Here is a 16492-nt window from a genome sequence, read left to right on the forward strand (position 1 = left end):
TGCTATGATGTCACTCACTTCCACAGGCCTTGCAGAGTGTAAACAACAACAACCCAGCTTTGTTGTGTATGTAACCAAAGGGATTTGTGATGTCACCTAGAACCTTCACAGCAGCGACAGCTTTATGAGGAGCATCAGCACTGCTCTGCCTGAGCAGAACCATCACCGCCATAGGTTGTCAAATAACCCGGATTTAACCCACACAGGTAAGTCCAATGGGGTGCAGGCATGTCCTCTATGCTTACAGCTTCCCGTGGGTGTTGGTTTGATACCGTTTGGGGACAGCCAAGGAGGCATCTGCAGGCAACAAAGGTAGGTGTGTGCTTGTGTGTGTGTTTCCTATGCAGATCCTAAGCCCAGTGTCACATGCAAGTAGGAGGAGTAAGAAGGGTTCCTGGCAAATCCGGGTTATGGATTGCATTTAAAAAGGCCCCGTGGGAGTGCAATGGGCCCCTGTCTTGCTGCTTAGCAATAATGGTATGGGTTTAGGTTCTGCTGTGTGTACTGGTGGTTGACTGCCCCCCAGCCCAGAGTGTGCATGGAAAATTGTCTGGCAGCCTCCCTGACAGCAAGCAGTGATAGTGCCCATGAAGGGGACCTTGTTGGGCCCGCCCCTTTCACGGTTATCGCTTCTCGGCCTTTTGGCTAAGATCAAGTGTAGTATCTGTTCTTATCAGTTTAATATCTGATACGTCCCCTATCTGGGGACCATATATTAAATGGATTTTTGAGAACGGGGGCCGATTTCGAAGCTTGCTTCCGTCGCCCTATGCATTGACCCGATATGGCAGTATCTTCGGGTACAGTGCACCACCCCCTTACAGGGTTAAAAAGAAAGATTCCTACTTTCATTGCTACCTGCTTGCTGGCTAGCCAGCTAGCCAGCCCTGTGGGCCTTGCTGCTGCTGCAGCCAAAAAACAAAAGGTGGTGCTGCTGCTGCTTCTGCTGCTTCTGCTTCTGCTTGTGTCTGGCCCCTGTTGGAGCGTCCAGGCACAGGACTTCTGCTGCTGCTGACTAAATGGCCTCCTTAATTGGATCATTTGAGTAGCCAGCACACCTGTGCAGGTAGGGCATGACATGATAGGCAGCTGCCTTGATAGCGGGTGGGTGCTGAATGTTCCTAATTGACAAAATAAGATTAATGCTTATGAAGAAATATAAAATCTCATCCCTTCCCCAATATCGCGCCACACCCCTACCCCTTAATTCCCTGGTTGAACGTGATGGACATATGTCTTTTTTCGACCGTACTAACTATGTAACTATGTAACATAACATGGGGGGGGGGGGGTCTCCTGGCTGTTCACACAGGTGTGTCATTGCTGTACATTGACCATGCATTGCTTCTGTGGTATTGCAAAGGCAAAGACAAATGCTTCCAGCCATCCATTGCACTAATGGATTGGTCATCAGCTGGCTGTCTATGTCCCGCATCAATATAGACCAAAGTACAGAGGGTTAGGCTATGCTATTGTGCACCTACCTGATGCATCAGAAGGTGCGAGGCCCTTGCTAAATTCTGTGCACAGACTTTGAGATCTATGCTTTAGACTGTATCTAAACCTGCTCCAACATGGACTGACATTCTGGCCTACTTTCAGCCGATGCGACTTGTCTGTCGCTGAACAGTCGCTTTTTATGTATTCAGCACCTATGTATAATGTTGTAAAAATGCTCTAGAAGCTAAAGTCGCAGAAATGTCACACATATTTGGCCTGCAACTTTCTGTGCGACAAATTCAGACAGGAAAAATCAGTATAAATCCTTAGAAAATTATCCCCCAGTGTCTCCATCTGCTGGCGGTATTGAATAAGCATTGCTGCACTGATGGGGTATGCATTAGACGAAAAAAAAGAAGAAAAAGAAGAATAATACGCCCAGAAAAGAGGCGAAAAGGAGAAAAACGTAAAAAAACGTGAAAAAAAAGTAAGAGGAAGAGAAGGGAAAAAAAGGTGGAAATGGGTTTAAAAGTGATTTCGGCGGAGAAATATATATATACTATATATATATATATATATATATATATATATATATGCGCACACACACACATAGATATAAACGTATTCTCCGTTGAGATATTGCAGCCGCTGCTGTGTCCAGGCCCAGGAGCCTTAGCACTGTGCTGTGATGTCACTCAATACCACTGACATCACTAGGTGTAAACAACATCTCTCCTTTGCTGTGTATGTGACTATGGAGCTGTTTGGTGATGTCGTCTATTACGGCCTTCATAGAAGCAACAGGAGATTGTTGCATCCATCTTGAACCCTCAGAACTACAGTGCTATGATGTCACTCACTTCCACAGGCCTTGCAGAGTGTAAACAACAACAACCCAGCTTTGTTGTGTATGTAACCAAAGGGATTTGTGATGTCACCTAGAACCTTCACAGCAGCGACAGCTTTATGAGGAGCATCAGCACTGCTCTGCCTGAGCAGAACCATCACCGCCATAGGTTGTCAAATAACCCGGATTTAACCCACACAGGTAAGTCCAATGGGGTGCAGGCATGTCCTCTATGCTTACAGCTTCCCGTGGGTGTTGGTTTGATACCGTTTGGGGACAGCCAAGGAGGCATCTGCAGGCAACAAAGGTAGGTGTGTGCTTGTGTGTGTGTTTCCTATGCAGATCCTAAGCCCAGTGTCACATGCAAGTAGGAGGAGTAAGAAGGGTTCCTGGCAAATCCGGGTTATGGATTGCATTTAAAAAGGCCCCGTGGGAGTGCAATGGGCCCCTGTCTTGCTGCTTAGCAATAATGGTATGGGTTTAGGTTCTGCTGTGTGTACTGGTGGTTGACTGCCCCCCAGCCCAGAGTGTGCATGGAAAATTGTCTGGCAGCCTCCCTGACAGCAAGCAGTGATAGTGCCCATGAAGGGGACCTTGTTGGGCCCGCCCCTTTCACGGTTATCGCTTCTCGGCCTTTTGGCTAAGATCAAGTGTAGTATCTGTTCTTATCAGTTTAATATCTGATACGTCCCCTATCTGGGGACCATATATTAAATGGATTTTTGAGAACGGGGGCCGATTTCGAAGCTTGCTTCCGTCGCCCTATGCATTGACCCGATATGGCAGTATCTTCGGGTACAGTGCACCACCCCCTTACAGGGTTAAAAAGAAAGATTCCTACTTTCATTGCTACCTGCTTGCTGGCTAGCCAGCTAGCCAGCCCTGTGGGCCTTGCTGCTGCTGCAGCCAAAAAACAAAAGGTGGTGCTGCTGCTGCTTCTGCTGCTTCTGCTTCTGCTTGTGTCTGGCCCCTGTTGGAGCGTCCAGGCACAGGACTTCTGCTGCTGCTGACTAAATGGCCTCCTTAATTGGATCATTTGAGTAGCCAGCACACCTGTGCAGGTAGGGCATGACATGATAGGCAGCTGCCTTGATAGCGGGTGGGTGCTGAATGTTCCTAATTGACAAAATAAGATTAATGCTTATGAAGAAATATAAAATCTCATCCCTTCCCCAATATCGCGCCACACCCCTACCCCTTAATTCCCTGGTTGAACGTGATGGACATATGTCTTTTTTCGACCGTACTAACTATGTAACTATGTAACATAACATGGGGGGGGGGGGGTCTCCTGGCTGTTCACACAGGTGTGTCATTGCTGTACATTGACCATGCATTGCTTCTGTGGTATTGCAAAGGCAAAGACAAATGCTTCCAGCCATCCATTGCACTAATGGATTGGTCATCAGCTGGCTGTCTATGTCCCGCATCAATATAGACCAAAGTACAGAGGGTTAGGCTATGCTATTGTGCACCTACCTGATGCATCAGAAGGTGCGAGGCCCTTGCTAAATTCTGTGCACAGACTTTGAGATCTATGCTTTAGACTGTATCTAAACCTGCTCCAACATGGACTGACATTCTGGCCTACTTTCAGCCGATGCGACTTGTCTGTCGCTGAACAGTCGCTTTTTATGTATTCAGCACCTATGTATAATGTTGTAAAAATGCTCTAGAAGCTAAAGTCGCAGAAATGTCACACATATTTGGCCTGCCTGCAACTTTCTGTGCGACAAATTCAGACAGGAAAAATCAGTATAAATCCTTAGAAAATTATCCCCCAGTGTCTCCATCTGCTGGCGGTATTGAATAAGCATTGCTGCACTGATGGGGTATGCATTAGACGAAAAAAAAGAAGAAAAAGAAGAATAATACGCCCAGAAAAGAGGCGAAAAGGAGAAAAACGTAAAAAAACGTGAAAAAAAAGTAAGAGGAAGAGAAGGGAAAAAAAGGTGGAAATGGGTTTAAAAGTGATTTCGGCGGAGAAATATATATATATATATATATATATATATATATATATATATATATATGCGCACACACACACATAGATATAAACGTATTCTCCGTTGAGATATTGCAGCCGCTGCTGTGTCCAGGCCCAGGAGCCTTAGCACTGTGCTGTGATGTCACTCAATACCACTGACATCACTAGGTGTAAACAACATCTCTCCTTTGCTGTGTATGTGACTATGGAGCTGTTTGGTGATGTCGTCTATTACGGCCTTCATAGAAGCAACAGGAGATTGTTGCATCCATCTTGAACCCTCAGAACTACAGTGCTATGATGTCACTCACTTCCACAGGCCTTGCAGAGTGTAAACAACAACAACCCAGCTTTGTTGTGTATGTAACCAAAGGGATTTGTGATGTCACCTAGAACCTTCACAGCAGCGACAGCTTTATGAGGAGCATCAGCACTGCTCTGCCTGAGCAGAACCATCACCGCCATAGGTTGTCAAATAACCCGGATTTAACCCACACAGGTAAGTCCAATGGGGTGCAGGCATGTCCTCTATGCTTACAGCTTCCCGTGGGTGTTGGTTTGATACCGTTTGGGGACAGCCAAGGAGGCATCTGCAGGCAACAAAGGTAGGTGTGTGCTTGTGTGTGTGTTTCCTATGCAGATCCTAAGCCCAGTGTCACATGCAAGTAGGAGGAGTAAGAAGGGTTCCTGGCAAATCCGGGTTATGGATTGCATTTAAAAAGGCCCCGTGGGAGTGCAATGGGCCCCTGTCTTGCTGCTTAGCAATAATGGTATGGGTTTAGGTTCTGCTGTGTGTACTGGTGGTTGACTGCCCCCCAGCCCAGAGTGTGCATGGAAAATTGTCTGGCAGCCTCCCTGACAGCAAGCAGTGATAGTGCCCATGAAGGGGACCTTGTTGGGCCCGCCCCTTTCACGGTTATCGCTTCTCGGCCTTTTGGCTAAGATCAAGTGTAGTATCTGTTCTTATCAGTTTAATATCTGATACGTCCCCTATCTGGGGACCATATATTAAATGGATTTTTGAGAACGGGGGCCGATTTCAAAGCTTGCTTCCGTCGCCCTATGCATTGACCCGATATGGCAGTATCTTCGGGTACAGTGCACCACCCCCTTACAGGGTTAAAAAGAAAGATTCCTACTTTCATTGCTACCTGCTTGCTGGCTAGCCAGCTAGCCAGCCCTGTGGGCCTTGCTGCTGCTGCAGCCAAAAAACAAAAGGTGGTGCTGCTGCTGCTTCTGCTGCTTCTGCTTCTGCTTGTGTCTGGCCCCTGTTGGAGCGTCCAGGCACAGGACTTCTGCTGCTGCTGACTAAATGGCCTCCTTAATTGGATCATTTGAGTAGCCAGCACACCTGTGCAGGTAGGGCATGACATGATAGGCAGCTGCCTTGATAGCGGGTGGGTGCTGAATGTTCCTAATTGACAAAATAAGATTAATGCTTATGAAGAAATATAAAATCTCATCCCTTCCCCAATATCGCGCCACACCCCTACCCCTTAATTCCCTGGTTGAACGTGATGGACATATGTCTTTTTTCGACCGTACTAACTATGTAACTATGTAACATAACATGGGGGGGGGGGGGGGTCTCCTGGCTGTTCACACAGGTGTGTCATTGCTGTACATTGACCATGCATTGCTTCTGTGGTATTGCAAAGGCAAAGACAAATGCTTCCAGCCATCCATTGCACTAATGGATTGGTCATCAGCTGGCTGTCTATGTCCCGCATCAATATAGACCAAAGTACAGAGGGTTAGGCTATGCTATTGTGCACCTACCTGATGCATCAGAAGGTGCGAGGCCCTTGCTAAATTCTGTGCACAGACTTTGAGATCTATGCTTTAGACTGTATCTAAACCTGCTCCAACATGGACTGACATTCTGGCCTACTTTCAGCCGATGCGACTTGTCTGTCGCTGAACAGTCGCTTTTTATGTATTCAGCACCTATGTATAATGTTGTAAAAATGCTCTAGAAGCTAAAGTCGCAGAAATGTCACACATATTTGGCCTGCAACTTTCTGTGCGACAAATTCAGACAGGAAAAATCAGTATAAATCCTTAGAAAATTATCCCCCAGTGTCTCCATCTGCTGGCGGTATTGAATAAGCATTGCTGCACTGATGGGGTATGCATTAGACGAAAAAAAAGAAGAAAAAGAAGAATAATACGCCCAGAAAAGAGGCGAAAAGGAGAAAAACGTAAAAAAACGTGAAAAAAAAGTAAGAGGAAGAGAAGGGAAAAAAAGGTGGAAATGGGTTTAAAAGTGATTTCGGCGGAGAAATATATATATATATATATATATATATATATATATATATGCGCACACACACACATAGATATAAACGTATTCTCCGTTGAGATATTGCAGCCGCTGCTGTGTCCAGGCCCAGGAGCCTTAGCACTGTGCTGTGATGTCACTCAATACCACTGACATCACTAGGTGTAAACAACATCTCTCCTTTGCTGTGTATGTGACTATGGAGCTGTTTGGTGATGTCGTCTATTACGGCCTTCATAGAAGCAACAGGAGATTGTTGCATCCATCTTGAACCCTCAGAACTACAGTGCTATGATGTCACTCACTTCCACAGGCCTTGCAGAGTGTAAACAACAACAACCCAGCTTTGTTGTGTATGTAACCAAAGGGATTGTGATGTCACCTAGAACCTTCACAGCAGCGACAGCTTTATGAGGAGCATCAGCACTGCTCTGCCTGAGCAGAACCATCACCGCCATAGGTTGTCAAATAACCCGGATTTAACCCACACAGGTAAGTCCAATGGGGTGCAGGCATGTCCTCTATGCTTACAGCTTCCCGTGGGTGTTGGTTTGATACCGTTTGGGGACAGCCAAGGAGGCATCTGCAGGCAACAAAGGTAGGTGTGTGCTTGTGTGTGTGTTTCCTATGCAGATCCTAAGCCCAGTGTCACATGCAAGTAGGAGGAGTAAGAAGGGTTCCTGGCAAATCCGGGTTATGGATTGCATTTAAAAAGGCCCCGTGGGAGTGCAATGGGCCCCTGTCTTGCTGCTTAGCAATAATGGTATGGGTTTAGGTTCTGCTGTGTGTACTGGTGGTTGACTGCCCCCCAGCCCAGAGTGTGCATGGAAAATTGTCTGGCAGCCTCCCTGACAGCAAGCAGTGATAGTGCCCATGAAGGGGACCTTGTTGGGCCCGCCCCTTTCACGGTTATCGCTTCTCGGCCTTTTGGCTAAGATCAAGTGTAGTTCTGCTCACTTGGTCTGGCCAGAGGGTGTCTGTGGTACCCGGCTCCTTTGCCTGGGGGGATCGTCCTTCTTAACGGAGGGACTTCACCCCCCTGCTGCTATCAGGGAGCCGGCTTAGTCCCCAGACAACGGGAGGCGATCCCCACCTACCTACTTCGGTGGGGGAGGTGTCTGGACATCATGGACATGGAGGAAGATTGCGGTTTTTCTTCGGAAGGCGTGCCGCCTTTTGCGAGACTTCGGAATGGAGTTCGTATTTCCCTGCTCGATGTCCGGAAGAAGGAAAGAGGCCTTGTCTTTGTCGTGGAAGAAGTGCTGTTTAAGTTGCTGGAAGTCAAGAGGGAGCAAATCCTATCCATGCTTGAGTTTCCCAGAAGTGGATACTACGACGCGGTGCTGGCTTCTGAAGAGGACTATGAGTCATTTTGGAACATATTGCAGCAAAAGAAGGTATGTCCGGTTTTGGAAGGGGTGGAGATAGTTCCACATTTCCCACGTAGAGAACGATTGGTGACTATAAGGATGTATAGCCCATATACTTCGGAGGAGGATATCGTTACCTTTTTGTCTCGATTCTGTGACAGTGTTCTGCCTAAAGGCAAGGTATTTAATCAATATGGACTATGGACCACCAAGTGGAGGTTCCATGTGAAATTTAAAATGGCAGATGGCAAGTTAGTGATCCCCCCAGGACGGTTTAAAATTGGTTCTGTGAACGGGGATCTGTATTTTTCTGGCATGCAAGATTTTTGCCGCAAATGTAAACAGTACGGTCACAGAAAGGAGGATTGCACGTTTTTGTGGTGTTTCAAGTGTCAAGAGGAGGGTCACGACGTGGAAAATTGTCAAAAGAAAAGGAAATGCCATCTGTGTGGTGAGGAGGGCCATCTGCTTGGCTCGTGTCCTAAGAAAAAGTCTGAGAAAAATTCAGAGAAAAAGGAAGCTGTAAAAAGAAGCAGAGAGGAACCAGCTGAAGTGAAAGAACCAGAAGTGGAGCAGGTTCCAACTAGAAGACCTACAGAGCAGAAGAAGAAGAGAGAGGAGGAAGTGTATGTGCCAGTGCAGTATTTTGGTGTGCTTGGTGGTTTGTTGGAAAATTTGTCGGAAGCAGAAAGAAAAACGTTTGACAAAGATATGATGGATCTAAAGATAGGCTTGAAGAACCGGGAGGAAGAAGCTCGGGATAAAGTCTATTTTTCTTTCAAGGCAGACATGAACCGTTTTGTTGAAACGTATAAAATTCCAGGCTGGTTAGCGTCTCAAGTTAAGAAAGATATAGCAAATGGCAATATCAGTCGAGGACTGATAGACTTTCTAATGGTGTTTGCATGGAGGAAGGGGATGACCTTCTAATTTGGTTTTGCTTAATTAGAAAGTAATGTTTGGTTTTGCTATTTTATGTTGTTTCTTATTTTGTTTTTAAATGTTCTATTTTGTTTCATTAGTGTTTAAGAAAAGAAATAAAAACATGTTACCTGATGATGAACACAAAATTGAGTTCCAAATAAGATCTTGGAACTCTGAGTGAGTTCTGAGGGCTAACTTAAAAAAAATCTGTTCTTATCAGTTTAATATCTGATACGTCCCCTATCTGGGGACCATATATTAAATGGATTTTTGAGAACGGGGGCCGATTTCGAAGCTTGCTTCCGTCGCCCTATGCATTGACCCGATATGGCAGTATCTTCGGGTACAGTGCACCACCCCCTTACAGGGTTAAAAAGAAAGATTCCTACTTTCATTGCTACCTGCTTGCTGGCTAGCCAGCTAGCCAGCCCTGTGGGCCTTGCTGCTGCTGCAGCCAAAAAACAAAAGGTGGTGCTGCTGCTGCTTCTGCTGCTTCTGCTTCTGCTTGTGTCTGGCCCCTGTTGGAGCGTCCAGGCACAGGACTTCTGCTGCTGCTGACTAAATGGCCTCCTTAATTGGATCATTTGAGTAGCCAGCACACCTGTGCAGGTAGGGCATGACATGATAGGCAGCTGCCTTGATAGCCGGTGGGTGCTGAATGTTCTTAATTGACAAAATAAGATTAATGCTTATGAAGAAATATAAAATCTCATCCCTTCCCCAATATCGCGCCACACCCCTACCCCTTAATTCCCTGGTTGAACGTGATGGACATATGTCTTTTTTCGACCGTACTAACTATGTAACTATGTAACATAACATGGGGGGGGGGGGGGTCTCCTGGCTGTTCACACAGGTGTGTCATTGCTGTACATTGACCATGCATTGCTTCTGTGGTATTGCAAAGGCAAAGACAAATGCTTCCAGCCATCCATTGCACTAATGGATTGGTCATCAGCTGGCTGTCTATGTCCCGCATCAATATAGACCAAAGTACAGAGGGTTAGGCTATGCTATTGTGCACCTACCTGATGCATCATAAGGTGCGAGGCCCTTGCTAAATTCTGTGCACAGACTTTGAGATCTATGCTTTAGACTGTATCTAAACCTGCTCCAACATGGACTGACATTCTGGCCTACTTTCAGCCGATGCGACTTGTCTGTCGCTGAACAGTCGCTTTTTATGTATTCAGCACCTATGTATAATGTTGTAAAAATGCTCTAGAAGCTAAAGTCGCAGAAATGTCACACATATTTGGCCTGCAACTTTCTGTGCGACAAATTCAGACAGGAAAAATCAGTATAAATCCTTAGAAAATTATCCCCCAGTGTCTCCATCTGCTGGCGGTATTGAATAAGCATTGCTGCACTGATGGGGTATGCATTAGACGAAAAAAAAGAAGAAAAAGAAGAATAATACGCCCAGAAAAGAGGCGAAAAGGAGAAAAACGTAAAAAAACGTGAAAAAAAAGTAAGAGGAAGAGAAGGGAAAAAAAGGTGGAAATGGGTTTAAAAGTGATTTCGGCGGAGAAATATATATATATATATATATATATATATATATATATATATATATGCGCACACACACACATAGATATAAACGTATTCTCCGTTGAGATATTGCAGCCGCTGCTGTGTCCAGGCCCAGGAGCCTTAGCACTGTGCTGTGATGTCACTCAATACCACTGACATCACTAGGTGTAAACAACATCTCTCCTTTGCTGTGTATGTGACTATGGAGCTGTTTGGTGATGTCGTCTATTACGGCCTTCATAGAAGCAACAGGAGATTGTTGCATCCATCTTGAACCCTCAGAACTACAGTGCTATGATGTCACTCACTTCCACAGGCCTTGCAGAGTGTAAACAACAACAACCCAGCTTTGTTGTGTATGTAACCAAAGGGATTTGTGATGTCACCTAGAACCTTCACAGCAGCGACAGCTTTATGAGGAGCATCAGCACTGCTCTGCCTGAGCAGAACCATCACCGCCATAGGTTGTCAAATAACCCGGATTTAACCCACACAGGTAAGTCCAATGGGGTGCAGGCATGTCCTCTATGCTTACAGCTTCCCGTGGGTGTTGGTTTGATACCGTTTGGGGACAGCCAAGGAGGCATCTGCAGGCAACAAAGGTAGGTGTGTGCTTGTGTGTGTGTTTCCTATGCAGATCCTAAGCCCAGTGTCACATGCAAGTAGGAGGAGTAAGAAGGGTTCCTGGCAAATCCGGGTTATGGATTGCATTTAAAAAGGCCCCGTGGGAGTGCAATGGGCCCCTGTCTTGCTGCTTAGCAATAATGGTATGGGTTTAGGTTCTGCTGTGTGTACTGGTGGTTGACTGCCCCCCAGCCCAGAGTGTACATGGAAAATTGTCTGGCAGCCTCCCTGACAGCAAGCAGTGATAGTGCCCATGAAGGGGACCTTGTTGGGCCCGCCCCTTTCACGGTTATCGCTTCTCGGCCTTTTGGCTAAGATCAAGTGTAGTATCTGTTCTTATCAGTTTAATATCTGATACGTCCCCTATCTGGGGACCATATATTAAATGGATTTTTGAGAACGGGGGCCGATTTCGAAGCTTGCTTCCGTCGCCCTATGCATTGACCCGATATGGCAGTATCTTCGGGTACAGTGCACCACCCCCTTACAGGGTTAAAAAGAAAGATTCCTACTTTCATTGCTACCTGCTTGCTGGCTAGCCAGCTAGCCAGCCCTGTGGGCCTTGCTGCTGCTGCAGCCAAAAAACAAAAGGTGGTGCTGCTGCTGCTTCTGCTGCTTCTGCTTCTGCTTGTGTCTGGCCCCTGTTGGAGCGTCCAGGCACAGGACTTCTGCTGCTGCTGACTAAATGGCCTCCTTAATTGGATCATTTGAGTAGCCAGCACACCTGTGCAGGTAGGGCATGACATGATAGGCAGCTGCCTTGATAGCGGGTGGGTGCTGAATGTTCCTAATTGACAAAATAAGATTAATGCTTATGAAGAAATATAAAATCTCATCCCTTCCCCAATATCGCGCCACACCCCTACCCCTTAATTCCCTGGTTGAACGTGATGGACATATGTCTTTTTTCGACCGTACTAACTATGTAACTATGTAACATAACATGGGGGGGGGGTCTCCTGGCTGTTCACACAGGTGTGTCATTGCTGTACATTGACCATGCATTGCTTCTGTGGTATTGCAAAGGCAAAGACAAATGCTTCCAGCCATCCATTGCACTAATGGATTGGTCATCAGCTGGCTGTCTATGTCCCGCATCAATATAGACCAAAGTACAGAGGGTTAGGCTATGCTATTGTGCACCTACCTGATGCATCAGAAGGTGCGAGGCCCTTGCTAAATTCTGTGCACAGACTTTGAGATCTATGCTTTAGACTGTATCTAAACCTGCTCCAACATGGACTGACATTCTGGCCTACTTTCAGCCGATGCGACTTGTCTGTCGCTGAACAGTCGCTTTTTATGTATTCAGCACCTATGTATAATGTTGTAAAAATGCTCTAGAAGCTAAAGTCGCAGAAATGTCACACATATTTGGCCTGCAACTTTCTGTGCGACAAATTCAGACAGGAAAAATCAGTATAAATCCTTAGAAAATTATCCCCCAGTGTCTCCATCTGCTGGCGGTATTGAATAAGCATTGCTGCACTGATGGGGTATGCATTAGACGAAAAAAAAGAAGAAAAAGAAGAATAATACGCCCAGAAAAGAGGCGAAAAGGAGAAAAACGTAAAAAAACGTGAAAAAAAAGTAAGAGGAAGAGAAGGGAAAAAAAGGTGGAAATGGGTTTAAAAGTGATTTCGGCGGAGAAATATATATATATATATATATATATATATATATATATATATATATATGCGCACACACACACATAGATATAAACGTATTCTCCGTTGAGATATTGCAGCCGCTGCTGTGTCCAGGCCCAGGAGCCTTAGCACTGTGCTGTGATGTCACTCAATACCACTGACATCACTAGGTGTAAACAACATCTCTCCTTTGCTGTGTATGTGACTATGGAGCTGTTTGGTGATGTCGTCTATTACGGCCTTCATAGAAGCAACAGGAGATTGTTGCATCCATCTTGAACCCTCAGAACTACAGTGCTATGATGTCACTCACTTCCACAGGCCTTGCAGAGTGTAAACAACAACAACCCAGCTTTGTTGTGTATGTAACCAAAGGGATTTGTGATGTCACCTAGAACCTTCACAGCAGCGACAGCTTTATGAGGAGCATCAGCACTGCTCTGCCTGAGCAGAACCATCACCGCCATAGGTTGTCAAATAACCCGGATTTAACCCACACAGGTAAGTCCAATGGGGTGCAGGCATGTCCTCTATGCTTACAGCTTCCCGTGGGTGTTGGTTTGATACCGTTTGGGGACAGCCAAGGAGGCATCTGCAGACAACAAAGGTAGGTGTGTGCTTGTGTGTGTGTTTCCTATGCAGATCCTAAGCCCAGTGTCACATGCAAGTAGGAGGAGTAAGAAGGGTTCCTGGCAAATCCGGGTTATGGATTGCATTTAAAAAGGCCCCGTGGGAGTGCAATGGGCCCCTGTCTTGCTGCTTAGCAATAATGGTATGGGTTTAGGTTCTGCTGTGTGTACTGGTGGTTGACTGCCCCCCAGCCCAGAGTGTGCATGGAAAATTGTCTGGCAGCCTCCCTGACAGCAAGCAGTGATAGTGCCCATGAAGGGGACCTTGTTGGGCCGGCCCCTTTCACGGTTATCGCTTCTCGGCCTTTTGGCTAAGATCAAGTGTAGTATCTGTTCTTATCAGTTTAATATCTGATACGTCCCCTATCTGGGGACCATATATTAAATGGATTTTTGAGAACGGGGGCCGATTTCGAAGCTTGCTTCCGTCGCCCTATGCATTGACCCGATATGGCAGTATCTTCGGGTACAGTGCACCACCCCCTTACAGGGTTAAAAAGAAAGATTCCTACTTTCATTGCTACCTGCTTGCTGGCTAGCCAGCTAGCCAGCCCTGTGGGCCTTGCTGCTGCTGCAGCCAAAAAACAAAAGGTGCTGCTGCTGCTGCTTCTGCTGCTTCTGCTTCTGCTTGTGTCTGGCCCCTGTTGGAGCGTCCAGGCACAGGACTTCTGCTGCTGCTGACTAAATGGCCTCCTTAATTGGATCATTTGAGTAGCCAGCACACCTGTGCAGGTAGGGCATGACATGATAGGCAGCTGCCTTGATAGCGGGTGGGTGCTGAATGTTCCTAATTGACAAAATAAGATTAATGCTTATGAAGAAATATAAAATCTCATCCCTTCCCCAATATCGCGCCACACCCCTACCCCTTAATTCCCTGGTTGAACGTGATGGACATATGTCTTTTTTCGACCGTACTAACTATGTAACTATGTAACATAACATGGGGGGGGGGGGGGGGGGTCTCCTGGCTGTTCACACAGGTGTGTCATTGCTGTACATTGACCATGCATTGCTTCTGTGGTATTGCAAAGGCAAAGACAAATGCTTCCAGCCATCCATTGCACTAATGGATTGGTCATCAGCTGGCTGTCTATGTCCCGCATCAATATAGACCAAAGTACAGAGGGTTAGGCTATGCTATTGTGCACCTACCTGATGCATCAGAAGGTGCGAGGCCCTTGCTAAATTCTGTGCACAGACTTTGAGATCTATGCTTTAGACTGTATCTAAACCTGCTCCAACATGGACTGACATTCTGGCCTACTTTCAGCCGATGCGACTTGTCTGTCGCTGAACAGTCGCTTTTTATGTATTCAGCACCTATGTATAATGTTGTAAAAATGCTCTAGAAGCTAAAGTCGCAGAAATGTCACACATATTTGGCCTGCAACTTTCTGTGCGACAAATTCAGACAGGAAAAATCAGTATAAATCCTTAGAAAATTATCCCCCAGTGTCTCCATCTGCTGGCGGTATTGAATAAGCATTGCTGCACTGATGGGGTATGCATTAGACGAAAAAAAAGAAGAAAAAGAAGAATAATACGCCCAGAAAAGAGGCGAAAAGGAGAAAAACGTAAAAAAACGTGAAAAAAAAGTAAGAGGAAGAGAAGGGAAAAAAAGGTGGAAATGGGTTTAAAAGTGATTTCGGCGGAGAAATATATATATATATATATATATGCGCACACACACACATAGATATAAACGTATTCTCCGTTGAGATATTGCAGCCGCTGCTGTGTCCAGGCCCAGGAGCCTTAGCACTGTGCTGTGATGTCACTCAATACCACTGACATCACTAGGTGTAAACAACATCTCTCCTTTGCTGTGTATGTGACTATGGAGCTGTTTGGTGATGTCGTCTATTACGGCCTTCATAGAAGCAACAGGAGATTGTTGCATCCATCTTGAACCCTCAGAACTACAGTGCTATGATGTCACTCACTTCCACAGGCCTTGCAGAGTGTAAACAACAACAACCCAGCTTTGTTGTGTATGTAACCAAAGGGATTTGTGATGTCACCTAGAACCTTCACAGCAGCGACAGCTTTATGAGGAGCATCAGCACTGCTCTGCCTGAGCAGAACCATCACCGCCATAGGTTGTCAAATAACCCGGATTTAACCCACACAGGTAAGTCCAATGGGGTGCAGGCATGTCCTCTATGCTTACAGCTTCCCGTGGGTGTTGGTTTGATACCGTTTGGGGACAGCCAAGGAGGCATCTGCAGGCAACAAAGGTAGGTGTGTGCTTGTGTGTGTGTTTCCTATGCAGATCCTAAGCCCAGTGTCACATGCAAGTAGGAGGAGTAAGAAGGGTTCCTGGCAAATCCGGGTTATGGATTGCATTTAAAAAGGCCCCGTGGGAGTGCAATGGGCCCCTGTCTTGCTGCTTAGCAATAATGGTATGGGTTTAGGTTCTGCTGTGTGTACTGGTGGTTGACTGCCCCCCAGCCCAGAGTGTGCATGGAAAATTGTCTGGCAGCCTCCCTGACAGCAAGCAGTGATAGTGCCCATGAAGGGGACCTTGTTGGGCCCGCCCCTTTCACGGTTATCGCTTCTCGGCCTTTTGGCTAAGATCAAGTGTAGTATCTGTTCTTATCAGTTTAATATCTGATACGTCCCCTATCTGGGGACCATATATTAAATGGATTTTTGAGAACGGGGGCCGATTTCGAAGCTTGCTTCCGTCGCCCTATGCATTGACCCGATATGGCAGTATCTTCGGGTACAGTGCACCACCCCCTTACAGGGTTAAAAAGAAAGATTCCTACTTTCATTGCTACCTGCTTGCTGGCTAGCCAGCTAGCCAGCCCTGTGGGCCTTGCTGCTGCTGCAGCCAAAAAACAAAAGGTGGTGCTGCTGCTGCTTCTGCTGCTTCTGCTTCTGCTTGTGTCTGGCCCCTGTTGGAGCGTCCAGGCACAGGACTTCTGCTGCTGCTGACTAAATGGCCTCCTTAATTGGATCATTTGAGTAGCCAGCACACCTGTGCAGGTAGGGCATGACATGATAGGCAGCTGCCTTGATAGCGGGTGGGTGCTGAATGTTCCTAATTGACAAAATAAGATTAATGCTTATGAAGAAATATAAAATCTCATCCCTTCCCCAATATCGCGCCACACCCCTACCCCTTAATTCCCTGGTTGAACGTGATGGACATATGTCTTTTTTCGACCGTACTAACTATGTAACATAACATGGGGGGGGG

At 46.3% G+C, this 16492-nt stretch overlaps 7 non-coding genes across 7 annotated transcripts; all 7 read left to right on the forward strand.

Moving 5' to 3' along the window:
* The first annotated feature begins 625 nt into the window (after positions 1–625).
* Positions 626–816, forward strand: LOC130313199 (U2 spliceosomal RNA). Its single transcript, XR_008861195.1, has one exon. It is a non-coding gene; the product is annotated as a U2 spliceosomal RNA (small nuclear RNA).
* A 2091-nt stretch (positions 817–2907) lies between these two features.
* Positions 2908–3098, forward strand: LOC130313200 (U2 spliceosomal RNA). Its single transcript, XR_008861196.1, has one exon. It is a non-coding gene; the product is annotated as a U2 spliceosomal RNA (small nuclear RNA).
* Positions 3099–5192: 2094 nt separating this feature from the next.
* LOC130313132 (U2 spliceosomal RNA) lies at positions 5193–5383 on the forward strand. Its single transcript, XR_008861149.1, has one exon. It is a non-coding gene; the product is annotated as a U2 spliceosomal RNA (small nuclear RNA).
* A 3635-nt stretch (positions 5384–9018) lies between these two features.
* LOC130313161 (U2 spliceosomal RNA) lies at positions 9019–9208 on the forward strand. The gene has a single exon (XR_008861169.1). It is a non-coding gene; the product is annotated as a U2 spliceosomal RNA (small nuclear RNA).
* Positions 9209–11297: 2089 nt separating this feature from the next.
* LOC130313201 (U2 spliceosomal RNA) lies at positions 11298–11488 on the forward strand. The gene has a single exon (XR_008861197.1). It is a non-coding gene; the product is annotated as a U2 spliceosomal RNA (small nuclear RNA).
* A 2087-nt stretch (positions 11489–13575) lies between these two features.
* LOC130313202 (U2 spliceosomal RNA) lies at positions 13576–13766 on the forward strand. Its single transcript, XR_008861198.1, has one exon. It is a non-coding gene; the product is annotated as a U2 spliceosomal RNA (small nuclear RNA).
* Positions 13767–15837: 2071 nt separating this feature from the next.
* Positions 15838–16028, forward strand: LOC130313203 (U2 spliceosomal RNA). Its single transcript, XR_008861199.1, has one exon. It is a non-coding gene; the product is annotated as a U2 spliceosomal RNA (small nuclear RNA).
* Positions 16029–16492: the final 464 nt, after the last annotated feature.

Source organism: Hyla sarda, unplaced genomic scaffold (genome assembly GCF_029499605.1).
Source record: "Hyla sarda isolate aHylSar1 unplaced genomic scaffold, aHylSar1.hap1 scaffold_175, whole genome shotgun sequence".
In the NCBI taxonomy this organism is placed as follows: domain Eukaryota; kingdom Metazoa; phylum Chordata; class Amphibia; order Anura; family Hylidae; genus Hyla; species Hyla sarda.